The 20,837-nt window shown below is 42.5% G+C and overlaps 1 protein-coding gene across 2 annotated transcripts in view; it reads right to left on the bottom strand.

The window, feature by feature from the left end:
• FAXC (failed axon connections homolog, metaxin like GST domain containing) overlaps positions 1–20,837 on the bottom strand; it is a 67,139-nt gene that overhangs the window by 17,993 nt on the left and 28,309 nt on the right. The window lies entirely within an intron of this gene.

Raw genomic sequence — 20,837 nt, 5'->3', positions numbered from 1 at the left:
TAGAAAGTTTACTTCAAGGTTTTGGAAATCACTGTAGAAATGAGCCTCTGACTCACATCTGTTCCCTCCCTCACTAATTTTGTTCCTGTTTTCCACTGATCACTGTCAATTCTGCTTCTGTCATTTAGCTAAATTTCTTATAAGTGGCAGAGAAAGGGCTTTGTTAGAAAGTTAGAACTTTGTTAAAAGTTCAAGAGAAAAATGAAAGAAAACAGTTAAAAATTTTTCAAGCACTTATTTTTCTATTAGTCTAAGAAATAAAGAGTAATTGTGTATTTCAACTATAGGGTTCCTTATACTTGAGCGTTGATATGACTTATAAGCAGTGACGTCAATGAGGACATCACCCATATTTCTTGTTGTCCTTCTCTCACCCTTAGTTAACTGGGAATTTGAGGAAAATTGGGGGAAAAAAGATTTTTTTAGCATTTTCCCCAAAGATAGTACAGGTTAACATCAAACCTTCGAAGAACGCATGTTGTGCTCGCTTCGGCAGCACATATACGAAGAACGCACATTAAGCTCTTTTTCTGCATGTGAATCTCCAAAAGAGCAAAGCTACAGGGAAAAATAAAATCTACTTTCTATTCTGTTACACTCCTGATCAGACTCCCTTTGTCGGGCAACTTCCTTTAAAGAGCTTTTGCTCATGTTACCAGCATATTCTAAAATTGCTGTGCATGTGATTCTTTCAGTTATGGGGAGAAAGGGGTTGCTATCTTATATGTGAGGTTATAAACCATTGGGGGACACACCAGAAGCAGCACCTACATTTAATCCCTCCTCAGATTTAATTTTTGGAAAGCAACCAGATACTCCTGCAATTTTCTGTAGGATTCTCTGAAAGAACCCACAGAAAGAATTTTTCTCAGCTTGTATGATCTTGACCCTGTCTCCACTGACCAAAACCAATCACCTCACCTCTTCAGATTCCCTAGGATGAGACAGGAAGCACATCTCTTCCCCACAATAAGGAAAGAGCTGCACTTGCTCTTCTGTGCGTCAGCCCTCTTGAGGTGACTGAGCACCTCTGACTTCCACATACCCAAAGCCTCCATGGGCATAGGCTATAACTTTAGAAAACTGGGATGAAGGGTTGGCACCAGTTGTGGAAAAACTTCACACAGGGGAAATCTAGATTAGGAAAGTATTCCTCAGGAGGAGGCAAATGCCTGGTCAGTCTCACATCCTAATTTAATATCAACAAACAACAGCTCCTGGAAATCGAAACGAACGACAACAACATCTCTAATGGTGACGTAAGGTAACTGACTCACCAATGATCCGCCTTATTTCTCTCTCCTTGAAGTCACTGCCATATTGTTGCTTCTGAGTCTTACTACACATTGGTCTGAAATCTGAGGGGTATGAAAGTCACTGGGTCTCCCCAGTCTCCCCTTCCCTAGTATACCTTCTGAGGGTAAAGAACAGAGATCACTCAAACTACATCCCAGGAGAGGCTTTCCCCTTAATTTCATTTCAGCCTTGGCTGCCTTGTATTTGGACAAAGGAATCAGTTGTTCCATCTCTATTCAGTAAAGACTATCTGGTAGCTCCCACATTCTGGTTTGGCTAATGAAACAATATATCAGGCAGAACTTAATGCCACATCAAAATTTAAGTTCAAATCCTTCTGTAAGGAACTTATCTTTTTGAGATAGCTGACTAGTCGTAGATTTCCATGGGAGGTTTTGTGTTTGGCGTCGGGGCCATGGGGGCAGACTCCACAATCATGAAGAACTTTTATTCGTTTTGTGGATCTCAGGTTTCACCTTAGTTGGAACCCAGGATCCTCAACCATTTTCAAACATCAGAGCAAGCACCAAAAATGGGTAAAGATCTTTAACCACCACAACTGTTTAAGGCCTGCCCAGAGTAATAGATCTCACTCAGATTCACTCAATAGGCACAGATCTCTTGAGGTGAAATTAAATTACCACAGAATGGGAATCGTGGGGCGCCTGGGTGGCTCAGTTGGTTAAGCGTCCCACTCTGATTTTGGCTCAGGTCATGATCTCAGGGTCGTGAGATTGAGCCCCACACTCCGCCCCGTGCTGGGAATGAAGCCTGCTTGGGGGTATCTTTTCCATTTCCCTGAGCCCCTCTACTACCTCTCAATCAATTAATCAATCAATCAAGGAATCCCATATATTCTCAAATGACATACCCATGACTATGCTAAACATCCTATCAAAATTCTGTGTGATGCTCAATGCAGGAGTCTTTACCCTACTTTATAGGGGACCTATTACTCCTATACTGAATGCTTTCCTCCAGGTATCCTAACCATTAAATGGGTTAAAATGTGCCCCATAGCTCTCTCCTCAGAGCAGACTGCTTTCTCAAAGATCACTGAACCCGGAGACAGAAGCCTCCCACATGCCAAGCTCTATTACTTTGGCACAGATACAGATTTCTTCAGAGCCAAGATGAAAATAATCCTTTAAAAATCAGAATGGGCAATAATAATAGTATCTTGAGAGACAGAAAGATAAGATTCTACTTCTAAAAGATGTAAAACCTTTTATTTACATAACTTGAGGCAACTGAGATCTGATGCATGCCGCCCACCATCGCAGGAGAAGTGCTCTTTCCTCTGCTGACAACCTGGCTTCACTCTTCACGACTCAGCAGCAGCTGGAAGAGTCTCCTACCAGGTTAACGGGATCGGAGTTATGTCCGTGTACTTATTGTTGCTGAATACCAAAGTACCCCAAAATGTAGCAGCTTAAAACAACAAACATTTATTACCTCACAATTTCCATGGGCCAAGAATCCAGGCAGCCTCAGCTGGGTACCCCTAGCACAGGGTCTCTCACTGATTTAATCAAGAAGTTATCCAAGGTTGCAGTTACCTCAAGGCTTGACTCAGGGAGAGAGTTTCCAGACTGACTCCCATGGCTGCCAAAGGCCTCAGGTGCTCACTGACTCTTGGCCAGAGATATTCATTCCCTGACACATGGACCTCTCTATAGAGCAGCTCATAACAGTGTGAGTGAGAGCAACAGCAGGAAAGAGAAGATGCCCAAGATGGAAGTACAGTCTTTTTATGACCTCATCTTGGAAAGGACAGTCCATTGTTTTTGCCATATTCTATTTGTTGGGAACAAATCAATAAATCCAGCTTATACTCAGGGGGAGGGGATTACACAAGAAGATGAACAACAGAAGGCAGGGAACATCGGGGGCCATCTTGGAGGCTGCCTACTACAGAAGGAATTATTGGAGCTACAGTCCAGTGTCTGGAGGTTAAATGTCATGATAACTATAATTTATTCTAAAATGCACACTAAAAAAAAAAAGAAAAAGAAACTGCTGAAGCAATATGACAAAATATTAACAACTATGAAATCAAGGTGATGATTATAAAAAGTTATTCATTGTACTACTATTGTACTTTCCTGTGTGTTTGAAGATTTTCCTAATTAAAAAAAATCAAAATTACCTGATCTTTTTCAGTAACAATGGATCAAGGGGAAAACCGCATCAACAAGGCAAAATCCTGTATTATGTTAAATTATAACATTTGGCAGATGTCCCTCAATGTTTAAATGTACAACACTAATCACTCCCCCTGCCAATCTAATGGCTAAATGAACTCAGCTACTTGGGGGTTATTTGATACGCAAGGGTCCTGCCAGTGTCATTAGAATGGTTCCTTGAGACTTTGTCTAGATTGTGAACTCAGTGAAGAACAAAATCATATTAGACAATGAGCCCTAATCAAATGTTAACACAGTACCCCCAATACCCAGCCCCTTGCCCTGTACACAGTAGGTACACAGTAAATATATTTTTCAGTGAATGGCAACTATTTTATAATACCTTGCCCTTAAATCTTTTGGACCAGAGTCACCCCTCCCATATTTGATGGCATAGAACTCTAGTATGTAGAACTTGGGGACTCAGCCAAGGTGTTGTATAGGTATTTAAGCTATTTTGGCCCTGTCGCAGACAGCTACAGCTCACTGCTCCAGGGAGGCAAGAGGGCCTCCTAACAGCCCAACAAGTCAGATCCATAAGTTCTCATAAGAGAACATCCAAGGCTTGACCACCAGGTTCCTAATGCAGGGAGAACCCTCTCCTAATGCAGGAAGAGCTACTTCACCACAGAGTTCAATGTAAAACAGCTGACTCAGAACTAGCTGAAGTTTGCCCTCAACTTCTCCCCCTAGAACTAACCTACACTGAAAGGTGGGTCTATGAGGTGCCTGTGCTATGGTTGTTGGTTAAGTTATCAAAACCTCTAGGCTCTCCAAGCTCAACCCCTATAATAAATTGTATCAGGAAAAAAATATATAAAGGAACTACATTAAAGTAGTCCCCAGGAAAATGCCTTCGGAACAGCAATTCAGCGCTAAATCTTGAGCTTTTATCAAGGAAAACTTACAAATGTTTACATTCAAAGACCCTGTCTATAAAGGAGCACCTGGCAGGCTCAGTCTGTAGAGCATGCAACTCTTGATCTCAGGGTCCTGAGTTCAAGTTTCCTTTTCTATCTCAGTAGTCAATTGTGCCCAACTCCAGGAATAAACTCATTCCAAGAAAGTGATTTTTTTCAATTGGTTTCTGAAAGTTTTATATTATGGTTGACTATGCCCTCTCTGATCTGTGGATTGTTTCAACTGCCTTTTGGAAATTAGTATTCATTCAGCAAACAGTTATGGAGTGCCTACTATTTTACCAGGCCTTCTGTTAGGTACCAGGGTCAGAGGGAAGTCGGTCAGCCAATTCCTTCAAAATAATAATGTTCCCAGGCAAGAATGGGGGAAAGTTCAGGTCAGGAAGGGTGGAGGGAGCACAGGAGGAACCTAGACAAGTTCAATATAGTATTTCCATGATGGAAGTCTGCACAAAATGAAACAGGAGAGAAGAGAAACACTCAATGTAGGTAGCCTCATGGGGCTGGAGGAGGTTGAGGAGAACATTAAGGAAGTTTCTAAGTAGAAAGAAAACTTGAGACTGTGGGATGAAGCGAGGTAAGGGAAAAGGCTACCCAAAGGCACAAAACTGCAAAATAGCAGCGTGTGCTTCAGCAATCCTGGGGGGAAATAAATGTGTGTGAGAGGGAGACACGGGAAATGAGGATAGACACGTGAGCAGAATTCAGGTTGTAAAGAAAAGGAGTTTGGATTTTAGTCTACAAGACCAGGAGCCTCCAGTTCTGATTTGCATTTTAGATTAAACACTGGTAAAATTTAAAAAGCAAACCCAGAGGTTGGGACACCAGCTAAGAAGCTGTGGCAAAATCTAGATGAGAGACATGGGGTGCCCCTCCTCCAGCTGTGGGGCAGAAAGGACAGGAGATGAAGGGGCTTGGGGAGCACCCCAGTGATGAGCTATACCCAACCCTTCAGCTCTAGAGCCCAACACCGAGGTCCAAGCCTGACCCCACTGCTTGTTAGCTCTGTGGCCTTAGGTCAGTTAACCACTACGTCTCTCAGTTTCCTCACTGACAAACCAGACATACTACTACTGAAATTAATCACAATATACCTATCCTCATCTACATTTGGTGGGAATTAATGAGAATAGTTCCTGCCTCATTTAATTCTCATCAAATCATCTAAGCATAGATATTGTTATTACATTACTGTTGGGACACACACACACATATGCATACAAATATATGTACATATCATATATATCTTAGATATTTTATATCATATATATGTATAATGTTAAATTATATAATCAATGTGGACTATATATTATGCATATTATTATGAAAGTAAGGATTACCATATGAGGGTATAATATATAATATAATATATAATATATACTATTTGCTTAAGCACATTGGCAATGCTCCATATATGTCAGCTCTTGTCAATATTATTTTGATGATGTGCAAGACAGGTCTGGATGCTTGGGATACAGGAACTAACAGAACAGACAAGGTCACTGCTCTCGTGGAGTTTACATCACATGGAGCAATGACAAACCAATCAATCAATAAGTGATAAGCACCGTGCAGAGAATTAAAGTCAAGTGCCATGCTAGCGGGTGACTGGCAGCTACGTTAAATAGCTATGTCAGTCAGGGAAGGCCTCTCTGTGGAGGTGATTATTTACCCAGAGATACAAATGTCAAGGAGGATCTAGCAATGTAAAGATCTTGAGGATGAGAATGTTAGGCACAAGGAATGGCTAAGACAAATGCCCTAAAGTCAGAATAAGTTCAGTGGGTTTGTGAAGCAGAAAGAAGACAAGTGTGGCTGGCATATAATGGGCAAGGGGTGAAGCTTAAGAAATGAGACTGGATGGGCACCTGGGTGGCTCAGTCAGTTAAGCGTCTGACTCTGGATTTCGACTCAGGTCAATCTCAGGGTTGTGAGATCAAGCCCTACATAGGGCTCTGGCGCTGTGCTGGGCATGGAGCCTGCTTAAGAGTCTCTCTCTCTCTCCCCCCCTCTTAAAAAATAATAAAATAAAATAAAAAAGATTCTCTCTCTCCCTCTGCCCCCCCTCTTTCTCTCTCTTCCTCTTTAAAAAAAAAAAAAAGGAAAGAAAGAATGAACGGACATTTAAAAGAAGGCAGGGCCCCAGCAGTATAGGACTTTGGAAGCCAGGTAGAGGATCTCCTGGAAAAGGAGAAATCTAGAATGGCTTTTTAGCATCCAACTTGAATAACTGAATGGATGACAATGCCATTCACCAAGAGGTCATGGGAAGACATGTTGGTCTGGTGGGAGGGTGAGTTCTTTCAGGATGTGCTGAATTTAGGCGGCTATGGGACATCTAAGTGAAGATAAGAAAAAAGCTGGACTCAGGAGGGCAGGGGATGGAATCCTAGGAACCCTTGCAGGGGCTAAGGGCAGGCTGCCCCAAACATGCCACTTTAACGTAGTGATTATTTTGTATAAAAGTGACCTAGAGACAGCTGGTGGAAGCACACTCAGCCCCTCCCATACTCCTGAAAACAGGAAATAAATCTCCCACGTGAAAGATATCGTCCCTGTCTTCCAGGGCCTAAAGAGACAATCTTACCACTGGAGATGGGAAATTTAGAGCCAAGAAGGCTATATAAACAACCCGTGTTACTTTTTACTAATTTACTACCCCAGCCCAAATTCTATTCAGAATTCCTTACTAACCGAAGCTCCCAAGGGGTTTTTTTTTTCCTCTCAGTTCCTCACAGATTTATTATCTCTTTGTCTAAAAAATATAAAAACTGCCTGCTTTGTTCATTTCTTTCGCTCTCAATTTCATTATTGGGCCTCTCTGCACATGTAATAAAACTTTTTTTTTTCCATCCTGTTAATCTATCTTAGTAAATTTAATTTTTAGTCCAGCTAGAGGACCCTTAAAGAATAGAAAAGAATTTCTTAGTCCCTCCACCATCAGTATTTAAGGAACCTGCAAAGGAAAAGCAGGAAAAAGGGGTCAGACAGATCCGATAAGTAAGATAAAGGCTAAAAAAGTGTTCAGCAAGGACTTCGGGCTTCTCCCAGACCACTCAGGTCCAATCTAAGCGCCACCATTTGCTAGCTGGCTGTTCCTTGGGAAGGTGCCTCCTTGTGCCTAAATTTCTTCATGGAAAAAAGGTCATCGTGAGCACTAATGAGTTAATGAAAACGAAGTGCCTGCAAGTGTTGGCAGGTTACAGCCAAGAACGCGAGCACCAGCTGAAACAGCAGGAGACTAATGCCTCCTCGGGGGGCGCCTGGGAATCTGAGGAGCTGAAAATGGAGGATGAAGCCTCCAGAGAAAGAAAAAAGCCTGAATCCTTGGTTCTTTTTTAAAAGATTGTATTTATTTATTTACTTACTTACTTGAGCCAGAGCAGGAGTGCAGGTGTGCACAAATGTATGCACAGGGAAGAGTAAAGGGGGAGGGAGAGGATGAGGAAGAGAGAAACTCCAGCAGGCTGAGCGGAGCCCAAGGCGGGGGCTGGATCCCAGGACCCTGAGATCATGACCTAAGCCAAGACCAGGAGTCGGTTGCCTAACCAGCTGCAGCACCCAGACGCCCCAGTCCTCTGTTCTTCAACACACCTAAAAAACTTATTTCCCTTAGCCTTCTCGGTCTCTCCCTCAGGCTGACGTTTCCCACTTCCAAAAGGTCAAAATAAAAACGGACATAAAAATAAGGCTCTTAAGCAGATCTGGTGAACAGCAGGTTGTTCTTTACCCTTTCAAGAGCAACTGCGGGGCGGGGCCTAGGAGCGAATGGGGAGTGAGTGTGACTTGTGGCTTTTCGGATAGATTGGGAAGGGAAGGCAAGAAACAGGACAGAACTGGAGGGGTGTTTTTAAGGGAGGGAGAGACTTACATCTTAAGTAGGAGGAATCTGTAAAGAAATAAAGGTTGAAGAGAGGAAAGAAAGAATTTGAACTCAAACTCCTGAAGAAGGAAGGGAGGGGGCAGGACTCCACAGAGCGAGGCTGACCAGGCCACCTGGAGCACTGCTAGATGGGGAAGGTGAGCAAATGGGGGCCACTAGGGATGAGAGTAGCTTCCATGAGGGATCACAGGCTAGGCTGAGTGAAAGGGAAGTAAATGCGGAAGTGGGAGCTAACAAAATGGCGGGGTGAGGAGAAGGTGAAGAAGAAAGGAGCCTGAGGTTGAGAGGCAGGCAGTAATCAAGTGTGGGAGTGAGGTGGGCTACGCAGGGTGCTCCGGCAGACTCCGGGGTCCTGGTCGGAAGTCAACAGCCCCAGGTCTGAAGCCGGCCTCAAGGAGAAGGCAGGCCGCTCAGTGGAAGGAGCAGAGGTCCCTGCAGGGTTGGGTTTGGGACTGGGAGGAGTTGGACAAGCACCCACACAAGCACCGCGGATGACTACAGTGGGGTCAGGATGGCCGAGGGTAACCATGAGTCAGACTGTCCACACGCATACATCTTTAAGATTCCAAGTGAGATTGAGAAAATATTTGCCTCAGACATCACTGAGAGTAGAACTCAGTGAGATATAAATAGATCAATTACATTTTAAAGGAAACCTCAAATTCAGTAGAAAAATGGACAAAAAATTGGAACAGCTGATTCACATAAGAAACAATTAGGAAAAAGAAAAAGAAAAAAATATTTCTTACAGGTGATTAAAGAATCAGAATACAGACTAAACTGAAGATAATAGTTTATAATGAATAAAGTGGTAAATGATTTTTTTTTCTTTAGGAATCAGAACGGTTACTGGTAAGCCTTCAGTGAAACTGGTACCTCAGACTTTTACTAGTCACTTTGTAAACCTGTGTTTCTCTTTTGGAAAACACCATGGCAATGCCTAGAAACAAACCTAACGATGTTCATAATCTTTCACCCAGTAATTTCACTCCTATGAGTCTATTTAAAGTAAATAATTCCTCAAAATTAAAGCACATTTTAGCATCTGCTTTAAAAGAATGAGCAAAATACAAAGATATGTATCCATCAGAATTGATATTTTCTCAAAATATGCATATAGAAGATACAAGGAAATAGAAAATCGTTACTGAGTTAGATGACAGAATGATGAAAGATATCTACATTTTTTCCTAATGTTTTAAATGCTGATTAGCCTTTTTCATACAAATTGAAGTTTTTAAATAAAAATGTGGTTGGATTCACCAAGGGCTTAATTTTTATGATACATCAGGCCATCATTGTTCTATAATTCCTCCCTGAGTTAGGCAGTCTACTCAGTAAGTTTTATCCAGGCAAAAATCAACCCAAACAGAACACAACGTGGAAAGGCTTCCGTATCTGGCAACACAAGGAAAGGACATGTACTGGTGAAGATTTTAAAAGCCTTTTATCCATAGGGTGCTATCTTGCGAATTTTTCATTCTTTTATTCTAATCATTCAGGAACTGGAACGCTGATATTTTAAACAGAAAGTCAAAGACCTCTCTCAGAGGAAGAAACAGAATGCCCCCAGGATAGATATCAGGTTACTTCCCTCAGATTTATACCAACCAATTTGCGCTGCGAAATAAGCCACAAAGATTTCTAAACACTTGGTACTCATTAGCATTTAATTGTGTTGTGCTAGAAGTTCTTTTTTTGTTGTTTTCATGAATAACCAACATATTTATACCCACTGAGATAGCCACGATGAGAACGGAAAAGGAACAAGCCACAAACTGGGTCCCAACTGCCTAGATCCCATGAGGGCGCAACCCCCATGAGCAGGGTCTGGCCCCACCAGCCCCTGGCCAGCCACTCCTCCACCCTCATCCTGGAAATCTAGACTGGAGAGATGCCTGGAAAGAAGAGTTGATGCCCAATAGTGGGCTGCAAGCAACTGAGAGTTATTGGATAATACATATACAGGAAATCACTTCCCCTTCAGGAGGTCAGTATAGGACTCCAGGAGGAATGTGTAAAAAGCTTAGACACTCCTTGGAATCTAATCAGTACAGGTAAAAATCGAATTTATGGTTCCCAAGTCAAATTATTACTCTCCCTGCATGTGATCTTAACAAGCCACCAATGCAAACACACAGAAGTCGTACTAGAGCCAAAGAAGAGTGTCCCGTTAGCTGAGAGACCTGAGACCCACCCCCTCACCTCTCTGACCCTGGCCGGGCTTTCTCATCTGTGAAATAACTAGCCCTCGAGGGTGTTGCAAAATACAATGTCTCAAGGACATTGTAGGATCCATACGAAAAATCAACCTACTAGGTTTTTGACATGGAAAGAAGGAAAGCCTGTGCCCACAGACCCAATCAGGGTTACCCTCGAGACAAAAATCCAGTAGGCTTGGCTTGTTCTGGCTTTTTCCCTTTTGATACTTGCCCAGACCAAGGCCCAGTGCCCTCTTGAGGCCCTTCCACGGTCCTTACCCCTCTCCCCAGTCCTCCTCCCAGCACCCCCCCAGCACCCAGGCCAGCCCTTCTCACCTCCCCAGCTGCCCTACATATCAGATTACAGACACAGCTGAATCACCTATTCAGTTTTAAAAACACCTTTCCCCAGACCCCACTCCCAGAGATGTGAATTATTTGGCCTGGCATAGGGCCTGTGCAGCTGTGTTTTATCAGCCCCCGAGGTGCTCTAATGAGCAGTCAGGGCTGAGAACCACCATCATGCTAGGCAGTGCCAGTCATTTGGAAAGGGCGTAGGACCCCCATTAGGAAACACTGCTTTGAGGTTCCAAAACATTCCCTTTTTAGTGTCTGTTATTTTCATCTTTTATCTGCGCGTTTATCTTTCTAGCTAGATTGACAGGCAAAATTACTTCTCTGTCTTTATTCCTCTGCCCTCTGTTGAGTTACTCAACACATATGCTGAACGTGCTCTTACGTGGTAGATAAAACCTGACGCTTCCCACCGTTTTCCAGCACCTAGTCCTGAAGACTTGCCTGCCCCACCCTGTCCCTTTCACTGGGAGGCAAGGTGTGTGGTTGCCGTGTCTGGCAAAGTGGGCTCCCAGCCTAGGCCTCAGCACCTACTGTGCTGCAGGGCTGTTTGCAGAACATAATTAAACAGGGTAGGAAGAACAGCTATTAAAATAGCCTATTCCCAAGCTTGCTTCAAAACAAAACAAAACAAATCCCCTGTCCAAGAGCCTTTGAATCAAAACAACTTCGAAAAAAAGTGGAAATTCGAAGAGAGGGTTATTGAGAACCAACCATTGTTCAGAAAGTAGATTCGATAACAGGAGATGTAAACACAGATCATTTAAAGCACGGAGGCTGCAGAAGGCAGGAGCGGCAGCCAAATACAAATCACAATCCAAGACACCAACCAGAACCCGAATGATCTCTACTTTGGCCTCTGCCTTGTTTCGTAACTTGGAAACATCTCTGCTCTCCTCTCTAGAGAATGAATATAAAATCATGAAACCATCAGAACTGGAAGAACCTCCCCTCCCCAGAGACCGACCACCTCTAGCTAAAGATCTCACCACCTGTGATGATGGTTGATGATGGTTGGTGGTGGTCATGAACCTCACCTTGGAGTAATTCCAAAGAACAACCACTCCTACCACACCACAAGACAAGCCCTTCCCATTTAGGACTGGTCTGTTCTAAAGTGCTGCCTTACCCTGAGTTGTAATCCATTGTCATTCCCCCACATATACACCCACCCTCTCCTCTGTTCCCCTCCCCCTTCCCCAAATATGTCCATCAGCTGCCTCCACACCTAAGTCAGTACCCACTCCCAGTATTTACAAAACGCGGGTATATGACCCATACAGATTCACTTCTGCAGACCACCCTCCCCCGGGATCCTCAGCTTCCTTGCATGAAACTATTTTGAGACGAACCACCTTCCTAACCACTGTTCTCTGGATACACCCTAGTTTGGTTAAGTTCCTTTAAAATATGGATCCCAGAACTTAACATTGAACTCCCTTGTTCCACAAACACTTGCTGGGTGCCTAATGTGTACCGGGCACTCCGTCACACCCTGGAGATAGAAACGAATACACCAGGTCTGGCACAGTCCTGCTAAGGAGACAGTCAAACCAAACCATTAAAAGAAGGTGCAAGGAGTGCTGGGGGAAGAAAGCACCAAGTGCCTGGGGCAAGGAACAGGTTTGACTGACGCACCGGGAGAAAGGTCCAGAAAGGTTTCCTTAAGGAACCAACTTTTCAACTGAAACGCTACACTGCATTAAACAGGCTAGGTGCAGAATTTGACATTTCTCCCTATTAGGTTTCTTCCTGTTAAGGTTCAAAGCTTAGATTCCTGATTTTCCCAACCAGGTTTTTAGTTATCCTTCCACCTCGAGTCATTGAAAAAACCACTAAAGCATGTCTTTGAAGTTATCAACTGGTCACTGAGAAAAGTCAAGAGCAGAGTCTCTGGAGAGCTCTCTTTGAGTGACATCAAGCCCTCAACCCGCACTGTAAAGATAGAGTCACTCAATCAGCTACAAATCCACTAGCTAATCTGGGGGCTTTTAATTTTTTTTCTGCGGTAGGGAAAGTTCTCTATCGAACCAAAATGCAACAGATTTCCAATATATAAACAGTTAACAAGGGAGCTGTTCTAGGTAAAACAGAGGTGAAGAGAGTCTGACCTGCTAAGGCTTCCTCTCCTCCTCACCAGAGCACTCAACGAACCCTGGTGCCACCTTATGCACCCATGGAAGCCCCCTCTGAAAACCAGCCATCTTGCCCACAACAATATCCTGAGAGATGGTATCCAATGGTTTGAATAAATCAAGACATGGTCTATCCAATTAGTAAGTCCAACAACTCAAGAAGACAAAGTAGTCACTTCCTGGTATGCTTTATTCACAATGAACAAAGATCATTCTTGGTGAAAAGTAACCATCTATTTAATAATTCACTCTAGTATTTTATTTCACTATCGGAAACTACCTCTCCCTCCCCTTTTGGAAATAGGGACAATTTTCTATCTCTATCTTCTGACACGTTCCGATTCTTCCCGTTTCTGAAGGATTACACTCAAAATTCCAAGATCACATGGAAAATTTTTCATGTCCTAGGACACTGTTTGGACCTAGAGACCTGAGTGCTACTGGTTTATAAGGTTCTTCAAGGTAGACACCATTCTTACTCATCTTTGGTTCCCAAGACCCTAACATTACACTTTGTGTGTAACTAATACAAAAATCACGTTCAAATAATTAGTTTGCTTGTTAGTCTTTTAGTTGTCTGAAAATACGGTAGTGCTCTCTTGAGACCTTCTCATCTAGTTTAGATTTCAATTCTTACCTATTGAGAAGCAAACTATGAGTCGAGTGTTTTGACCTTCTCCTTGTTGTCATTTAACTTTGTACCCTTTAAAAAAACCCTTTCTTTGTCCCAAGCTGTTGTACAAACTAGAAATCTTAGTCCACTGGACTACCAACTCTTGATACCAGAGCTCACGGCTTAGTCCTTTAGAACATCCTTTGAGGTAATAATGATTTCTTTAGGTATGTCTGCACCAAAGAGAACTGATGAAATACCATTCTAGAGAATGCAAATTACTCACAAACAATCCACAAGTGGGCACCTAAAAATATACTAATTTATATGTATTCTGCCTTGGTTAAACCTTCAGACCGCCCCCACCAGATGAAAGAAGTGAAAGTTAACAACAGAAGTGGGGAGAAAAGAGTGGGAAAGAGAACAGCAAGTGCCTAAAATAACTTCGGTTTTCCATTATCATCGTAAACAAAAACCACGGACTCCAGTTAGAAATCCCATCTATTCATCCCATACTATTCATAATCCCATACTATTCATAACTGCTAAGATTGCAATGTTTCAGTATTATCATCCTTCTTATAGATAAATCTATAGACAGGACGCTGCGTTAAACAGGTTAGGTTTTGATTAGCTTCTTTGACAGCTTATCACACTTGGTGACATTCATAGACTGAAAACCAGTAAAATCCTGAAGTCTCTTTTTCACATGTCCCTCCCCCACCCTGTATTTGTGCAATTCAATTGGGGGACCTAAGTACAGAACTTGACATTTCTCCTTATTTCTTCTCGTTAAGGTTCAAAGCTTTGATTCCTGATTTTTTAAACTATTTAATAAGTAAATATGTAAAATGTTATGACTTTTAGAACTGTGGAACTCAACTCCAGAAAGTATGTCCTAGTTTTTATTCCCATCAGTAGAGAATGCCAGTGCCTCCTTCATAACCCCACCAATACATCACATTAAAAAAAAAAAAAAACTTTGCCCATCTGATTGACAGAGTAGTGCCTCATTTGTTAATTTGCACTGCTCTGATTACTAAAGAGGTTGAACATTTTTCATATATTTACTCATCATGTGTGTCATTTTTGCAAATTCTTTTTATGTCTTTTGTCCAGTTTTCTCCAAGTATTCGCTTTATTAGATTTTTATAGTTCTTCAAATAGTAACATTAATTCTTTTGTCACAGATTGCAAATATTTTTCCAGATTTCCATTTCAATTTTAACCTTATTTATGGTGATTATTGACATCCAGGTGGCTTTGTCTCAAGAAATCTAGCAATTCAACTTTTCTTTTGTCACTTCTCCTTGGTACCATATTTAGAAAAACTTTACCAAGTTCAAGATTATATAAAAGTTTTCCCATATTTTATCTTGATACCTTTATGGTTTTATATTTTACATTTAAATGCTTAATCCATTTGGAATTTATTCAGCAGTATGACATAAAGTCAGGAGGGCTGTACATATTTTGTTCCAAATGGTTAGTCAAGTGTCCCAACACCATTTACTAAATTAATTAGTCTTTTCTATACTGGTTCAAAAGAGCACCTTTCCTCCCCTCACTCATGCTCTCTCTTTCAAATAAATAAATAAAATCTTCAAAAAAAATTTTTTAATGGAGCACCTGGCTGGCTCAGTCAATTAAGTGTCTGCCTTTGGCTCATGTCATGATTCCAGGGTCCTGGGATTAAGCCCTGCACCTGGGCTCCCTGCTAAGCAGAAAGCCTGCTTCTCCTCCTCCTTCTGCCCCTCCCCCCGCACGTGCTCTTGCGCTGTCTCTCTCAAATAAAATCTTTTTTAAAAAATTTAATGAGTTAAGAAAAAAAAGGGTGCCCTTATCATACACTTTGTCTCCATTCATGTCTGTCTCACAGGGATCTGAGACTCAGCAGACCCACACCTGAAATTCATGATGTTCCCCTCTACTCCAGCATTCTCCAACTATGAATGGCTACTTTGTTTACTAACTGTTCACGTCAAGAACTTGGTTATTCCTTACCCCTGCCCTCTCCATCACTGCCTCTCCCCCCTACCCCCGCACATATATCAAGTCCCCAAACTGCAGTCAATTCTGTCTCTAGAATATAGCTCTAAACCATCATCATAGGTCCAACTCTATCACCAGGACTGTAATCCACAACACCATCTTACCTCTCAACAGCCTCCTCACGGGGCCCCCAAATCCACCCGTGGCCCCTCTAGCTCATTATATATAAATAAAGTCATGTCATTTCCCTAATTTCAACCTCTGACAGACTCCATTGTTGTTAGAAGAAAGGCCAAGATTATTTAAGCGATACAGAAGACTTGTGTGATCTAGCCCCTGCCTACCTCTACCTCACGCCACACTTCGGTTCACACAAAGTTACTCACACACTAGCCATCATTTCATTCCTTGAAGGCTTCCAGCTGCCTTTCATGTCAGACCTTCACATGTGATGTCCCTTCTATGTTCCATGCTGGTCTCACTTCCCACCCCATTCCTCCTCACACTCACGTCTGCCTAACTCCACTTATCTTTCAGAGTCCGGAAGTGTCATCTCCTCAAAGAAGTCTTGCATAACCGCTGTGACCGCATTAGTCTCCCCCGCAAAAGGGCCCTCGTTGCACCTAGTACTTCTCCGGGTGGTAATTCTCACAAGTCTTGCCGTTTTATAAACGTTTGCAACAGGATCTCCATCAGGTGGCAGCTGATCAGGCCTGTGCCCTACTTGCTCACCAACATCTCTTTCTACTGTTTGTGTAACTGTGGGCAAGTCACTCAACCCTTCTGTGCCTCGGTTTCCTCATCTGCCAAATGGGTGGTGTTACTCTGACCGGGTACCAGATTCCATCTTCTTCCTTACTTTAATCTCCTATCACATGGTCACAGCTGGGGATCTCTGCGCTAAGGCGGGACACAGCTACATTCTTATCTTCTTATATTCGTTCTGTCTTATTTCCCTTCCACTCAAGTTCATACCTGTAGACTCAGGATTAATGGTAGCACAGAAATACAAAAGAGGCAGAAGGCTGATGAGTTTTATGTCAGTTTTTATGGCCTCAAGTGTGAGACCAGGCACAGGGCAACATATGGTATAGAAAAAAACATTTGCAATATATTAAGTAAGGAAAAGACAGGTTGGAAAATTATGTGTATGTGTGTATTTATACAAATACATCTATATGATTTAAAATTACACATAAAAATATTAGAAAGATGTGTACCAAAAGGGCAACTGTGGTTATCCTAACAACGTTAAGTTAGGATAACTTAAGCAGTGGAGCGAAGATGCGAAACCCCTCCCTCACATGGCCCCTCCAGCCACATTGCCTCCCCAAAACCTGGCCTTTCTGTACTGGATTTTTACATCATGCTTTTCTTTTTTTCTTTTCCATACTTTTCCGATTCTCACCTTTTGGGGAGGGGATAGAAATAGTCTACACACTTCTTGCACAAGGTGAAAGTCAAGCATCCACTAGTGGTCATTACTTCTGCTTCCAATGTATACACTTACCCCCAAGGGGACATGGAAACATGCTGAACCAAAGAGAGGCTAACACTGACCACTGGACAACCCTCCCTGCATTATCAGCACCCACAGCACCATGAACCTCAGCTTCCTGCCCTCATCACAGTTGTGTTTTACACTTGCCTGTTACTTGATTGCTTACTACCTGCCAGGTACTATTCTGAGCACTTCACATGTGCTACTTTTCTTTTCACCATTATTGTCTCCATTTTACACATAAGGAAACTAAGGCCTAGAGAAGTTCAGAAACTTGCAAGGTCGCAGAGCTAGGAAGTGATGGAGCTAGGTTTGACCTCTGGCTCTTGAATGAATAAACGAGAATATACTTTCGAATCACTCTCCAATGGATAAACGAGGGTATACTCACCATTTTCTAAAAAACCTTCAATCTCTTATGAGAACTACCCAATTTTATTTCTGTAGGACCTGAATATTTCATACATATTTTTAATATTTTGATTGTTTATTATTATAAATGGAAATTTTTAATATTTCCTAATCAGTTATTTGAGGTATCAAGATTTACATGTTTGTAACTTTGTAAACTTCTTGCCATTTTATTTTGGTTTATTTAATCAGGATGAATTTATCTTTAATCCCCATCCCCTATGTTCTCCATCCCCCCACCCACCTTCCCTCTGGTAACATGAGTTTGTTTCCTATAGTTAAGAGTCTGTTTCTTGGTTTGTCCTTCTCTCTCTTTTGTTTCCTTTGCTTGTTTGTTTTGTTTCTTAAATTCCACACGTGACTGAGATCCTATGGTATTTGTCTTTCTCTAACTTATTTCACTTACCATAATACTCTCTAGCTATTATTGATGGGTTGTAAATGGCAAGATTTCAGTCTTTTTTATGGCTGAATAATATTCTACCATTTATAATATATTTATCTTCTTTATCCGTTCATCCTGGGGCTGCTTCCATAGTTTGGCTATTATAATAATGCTACAATAAACATAAGGGTGCATGTATCCCCTCGAATTAGTGTTTTTGTATTTTGGGGGTAAATACCCAGTGGTGCAATTCCTAGATCATAGGGTAGTTCTATTTTGGGGTGTGTGGGTGGCTCAGTTGGTTAAGTGTCGGTCTTTGGCTCAGGTCATGATCCCGGGGTGCTGGGATCAAGCCCCGCATCGGTCTTCCTGCTTAGCAAGAAGTCTGCTTCTCTCTCTCTCTCTCTTCCTCTGCCCCTCTCCACTGCTCATTCTCTCTTTCTCTCAAATAAATAATCTTTTTTTTTTAAGGGTAGTTCTATTTTTAATTTTTTGAGGAGCCTCCGTACAGATTTCCACAATTGCTACACCAGTTTGTATTCCCACCAACAGTACAAGAAGGTTTCTCTTTCTCCACATCCTCACCAACATCTGCCGTTTCCTGTGTTGTTAATTTTAGCCATTCTGACAGGCGTGAGGTGATATCTCATTGTGGTTGTGATTTGCATTCCCTGATGATGAGTGATGTGGAGCATCTTTTCATGTGTTTGTTGGCCATCTGGATGTCTGTAACTTTGTAAAATTACTGAACTCCCTCATTAACCGTAATTTTGATTCTCTATTATTTTAGCTACATAATCTCTTTTTTTTTTTGAGATTTTATTTGTTTATTTGACAGAGAGAGAGAGAGCACAAGCATGGGAAGAAGCAGAGGGAGAGGCAGAAGCAGGCTCCCTGCTGAGCCCATCGTCGGGGCTCAATCCCAGGACCCCGGGATCATGACCTGTGCCAAAGGCAGACGCTTAACTGACTGAGCCACCAAGGTGTCCCTATTTTAGCTACATAATCTCTTAATTTCTATAAATAATAATGTTATCTCTTCCTTTCCAACATGGAGGTATCTTCTTTCTCAACTAATTTTTATTTTGTTTAAATTTAATTTTTTTATTTGAATTTCATCACAATGTTTTTAACCCCATCCAAAGATACGGGCTCTGCCTACCTTCAGTCTCTCTTTACCACTCACCCCTTCGGGCCCAAGTCATCCACTATGACACCAACAGAGCCACTTTTCTAAATCACAAACATGCCTCTTTCTCTCTAGTACTCAAAAGTCTGCATCCTCTCCATATTTTCTGTATGACGAAGTATCTCAGCGTTATTATTACCTTTTATAATACGGTCCCAAACTACCTTTTAACCTTCATTTCAACAGTGATTCCAAAATGTCCCTCACTTGTGACCATTTTTCTCATGACTTGCCCAGATGGTTCTTCCCTATTTTCTTCCTTGGGACAACTGTTTATTTTCTGGGGCCAAAACGCCTGCTGCCTCTTCTCTGGCCCTCCCAAGCTCTCCCTGCCATTTCACCCCTACCCTGCTGTGTCTCCAGGGCACCAAGCATAGACCTCTGTCATGACACCCATCACAGCCCAACTTGAACATGGGTGCTCATTTAGAGCAGAGGTCTGCAAAGTTCTATGGAGCTTCAGATGGTAAATATTTTAGGCTTTCTGGGCCATATTTCATCTCTGTTGCATTTTTCCCTACATTTTAATGATGTAAAAATGATTCTTAGCTCATAGGCCATTAAAAAACAAAACAACAACAACAACAACAAAAAACCAGAACAACAGGCCACCAGCTATGGGCCATAGTTCGCCTATTCCTAGTTTATAAGTTTGTCTCTCCCGCTGGAGAGGAAGCTGCCTGAGAGAAGAAACCATCTCTTATTCACTTTTGTATTCCCCAGCTCTGGCCCCAAAGAAGGTCTTCAATCCTTGAAGTCAATTGAACAGAAACAGCAATAATTAATTTACCCTGATGACTCAAATACCTCCCTAGACAATTTCCCCAAATCTTGAAATACTTAACAAAAAGTCATTATTTGAGTTTCTCAGGCATCTGGGCCTTAAAAGTTAAGCTACATTTCCAGGTGAGGGGGGAGGTAACACTTCTATCTCATTTAGTAAGAAAACCTCTGATGTTCAGCTGAAGAGCCTCTCCCTCCCCAAAGGCAGCAGAAGTGCTTCTCATGAGAGCCTAGACTGTTCCCTGAGCTCCTGCATGGAAGAGAACTCCAGTGGACTCCCGCTTTTCAAATAGCCGGATCAATTTCTCATCTCAGGAAATGATCTAGACTTGATGGTATTTGGAATACTTGCCAGGTCTCCAACCCAGCTGCCAACAATAGCTCTACCTCCCATCTCCCCACAACTGGGGAAGAAGCACTTTGCTAAGTCATTAAGTATCAGAGAATCGCTACCCCGTGCTCCCTGGTTCTCCCGACCGGAAGTGCTCCAGAAAAGTGATGCTCACGTCCTCCTGATTAAGGAAACAACACTGAACTTTTTGGAGAAGGGCAGCACTTTACTGCATAATCTCTAGCTTAACTTTGAGGGCTCAGTGCCTGGCCTGCTGGGGCTCCCCAACAGCGTGAGCTGGAAGGGAAGCTTCGAGCAGGTAGAGCAGTTACAAAGAAGAAAACAGCCCACAGCAGGCCTGCTGCAAGAGGCTGCAAGTCCAGAGCTGTTTCCACAGGAACGAGGCAAACTTAAGGCCAATTCCATTCATCTCTATGTCAGGCAGGGCCTAGAAAGCACCAGGAGGCCTGGACAGCATCAACCCCCTCCCCCAAACAAAGCTGGCAGAGAGCTGGATATGCTATGCTGTTGGGCTCTCCTCCGGCAGGCCAGGGGAAGGGGGGTGGGGGGTGGGGTAACCCCAGGTCCAGGAAGCACCTGGAGTGCAGAAAAGGGAGGGAGCCAGTCAGAGCAAGTCACCCTGGAGGAGAGGGGGCA

This window comes from Martes martes (genome assembly GCF_963455335.1).
Source record: "Martes martes genome assembly, chromosome: 6".
NCBI lineage: Eukaryota > Metazoa > Chordata > Mammalia > Carnivora > Mustelidae > Martes > Martes martes.
This window is presented reverse-complemented; position numbering and strand designations above follow the sequence as displayed.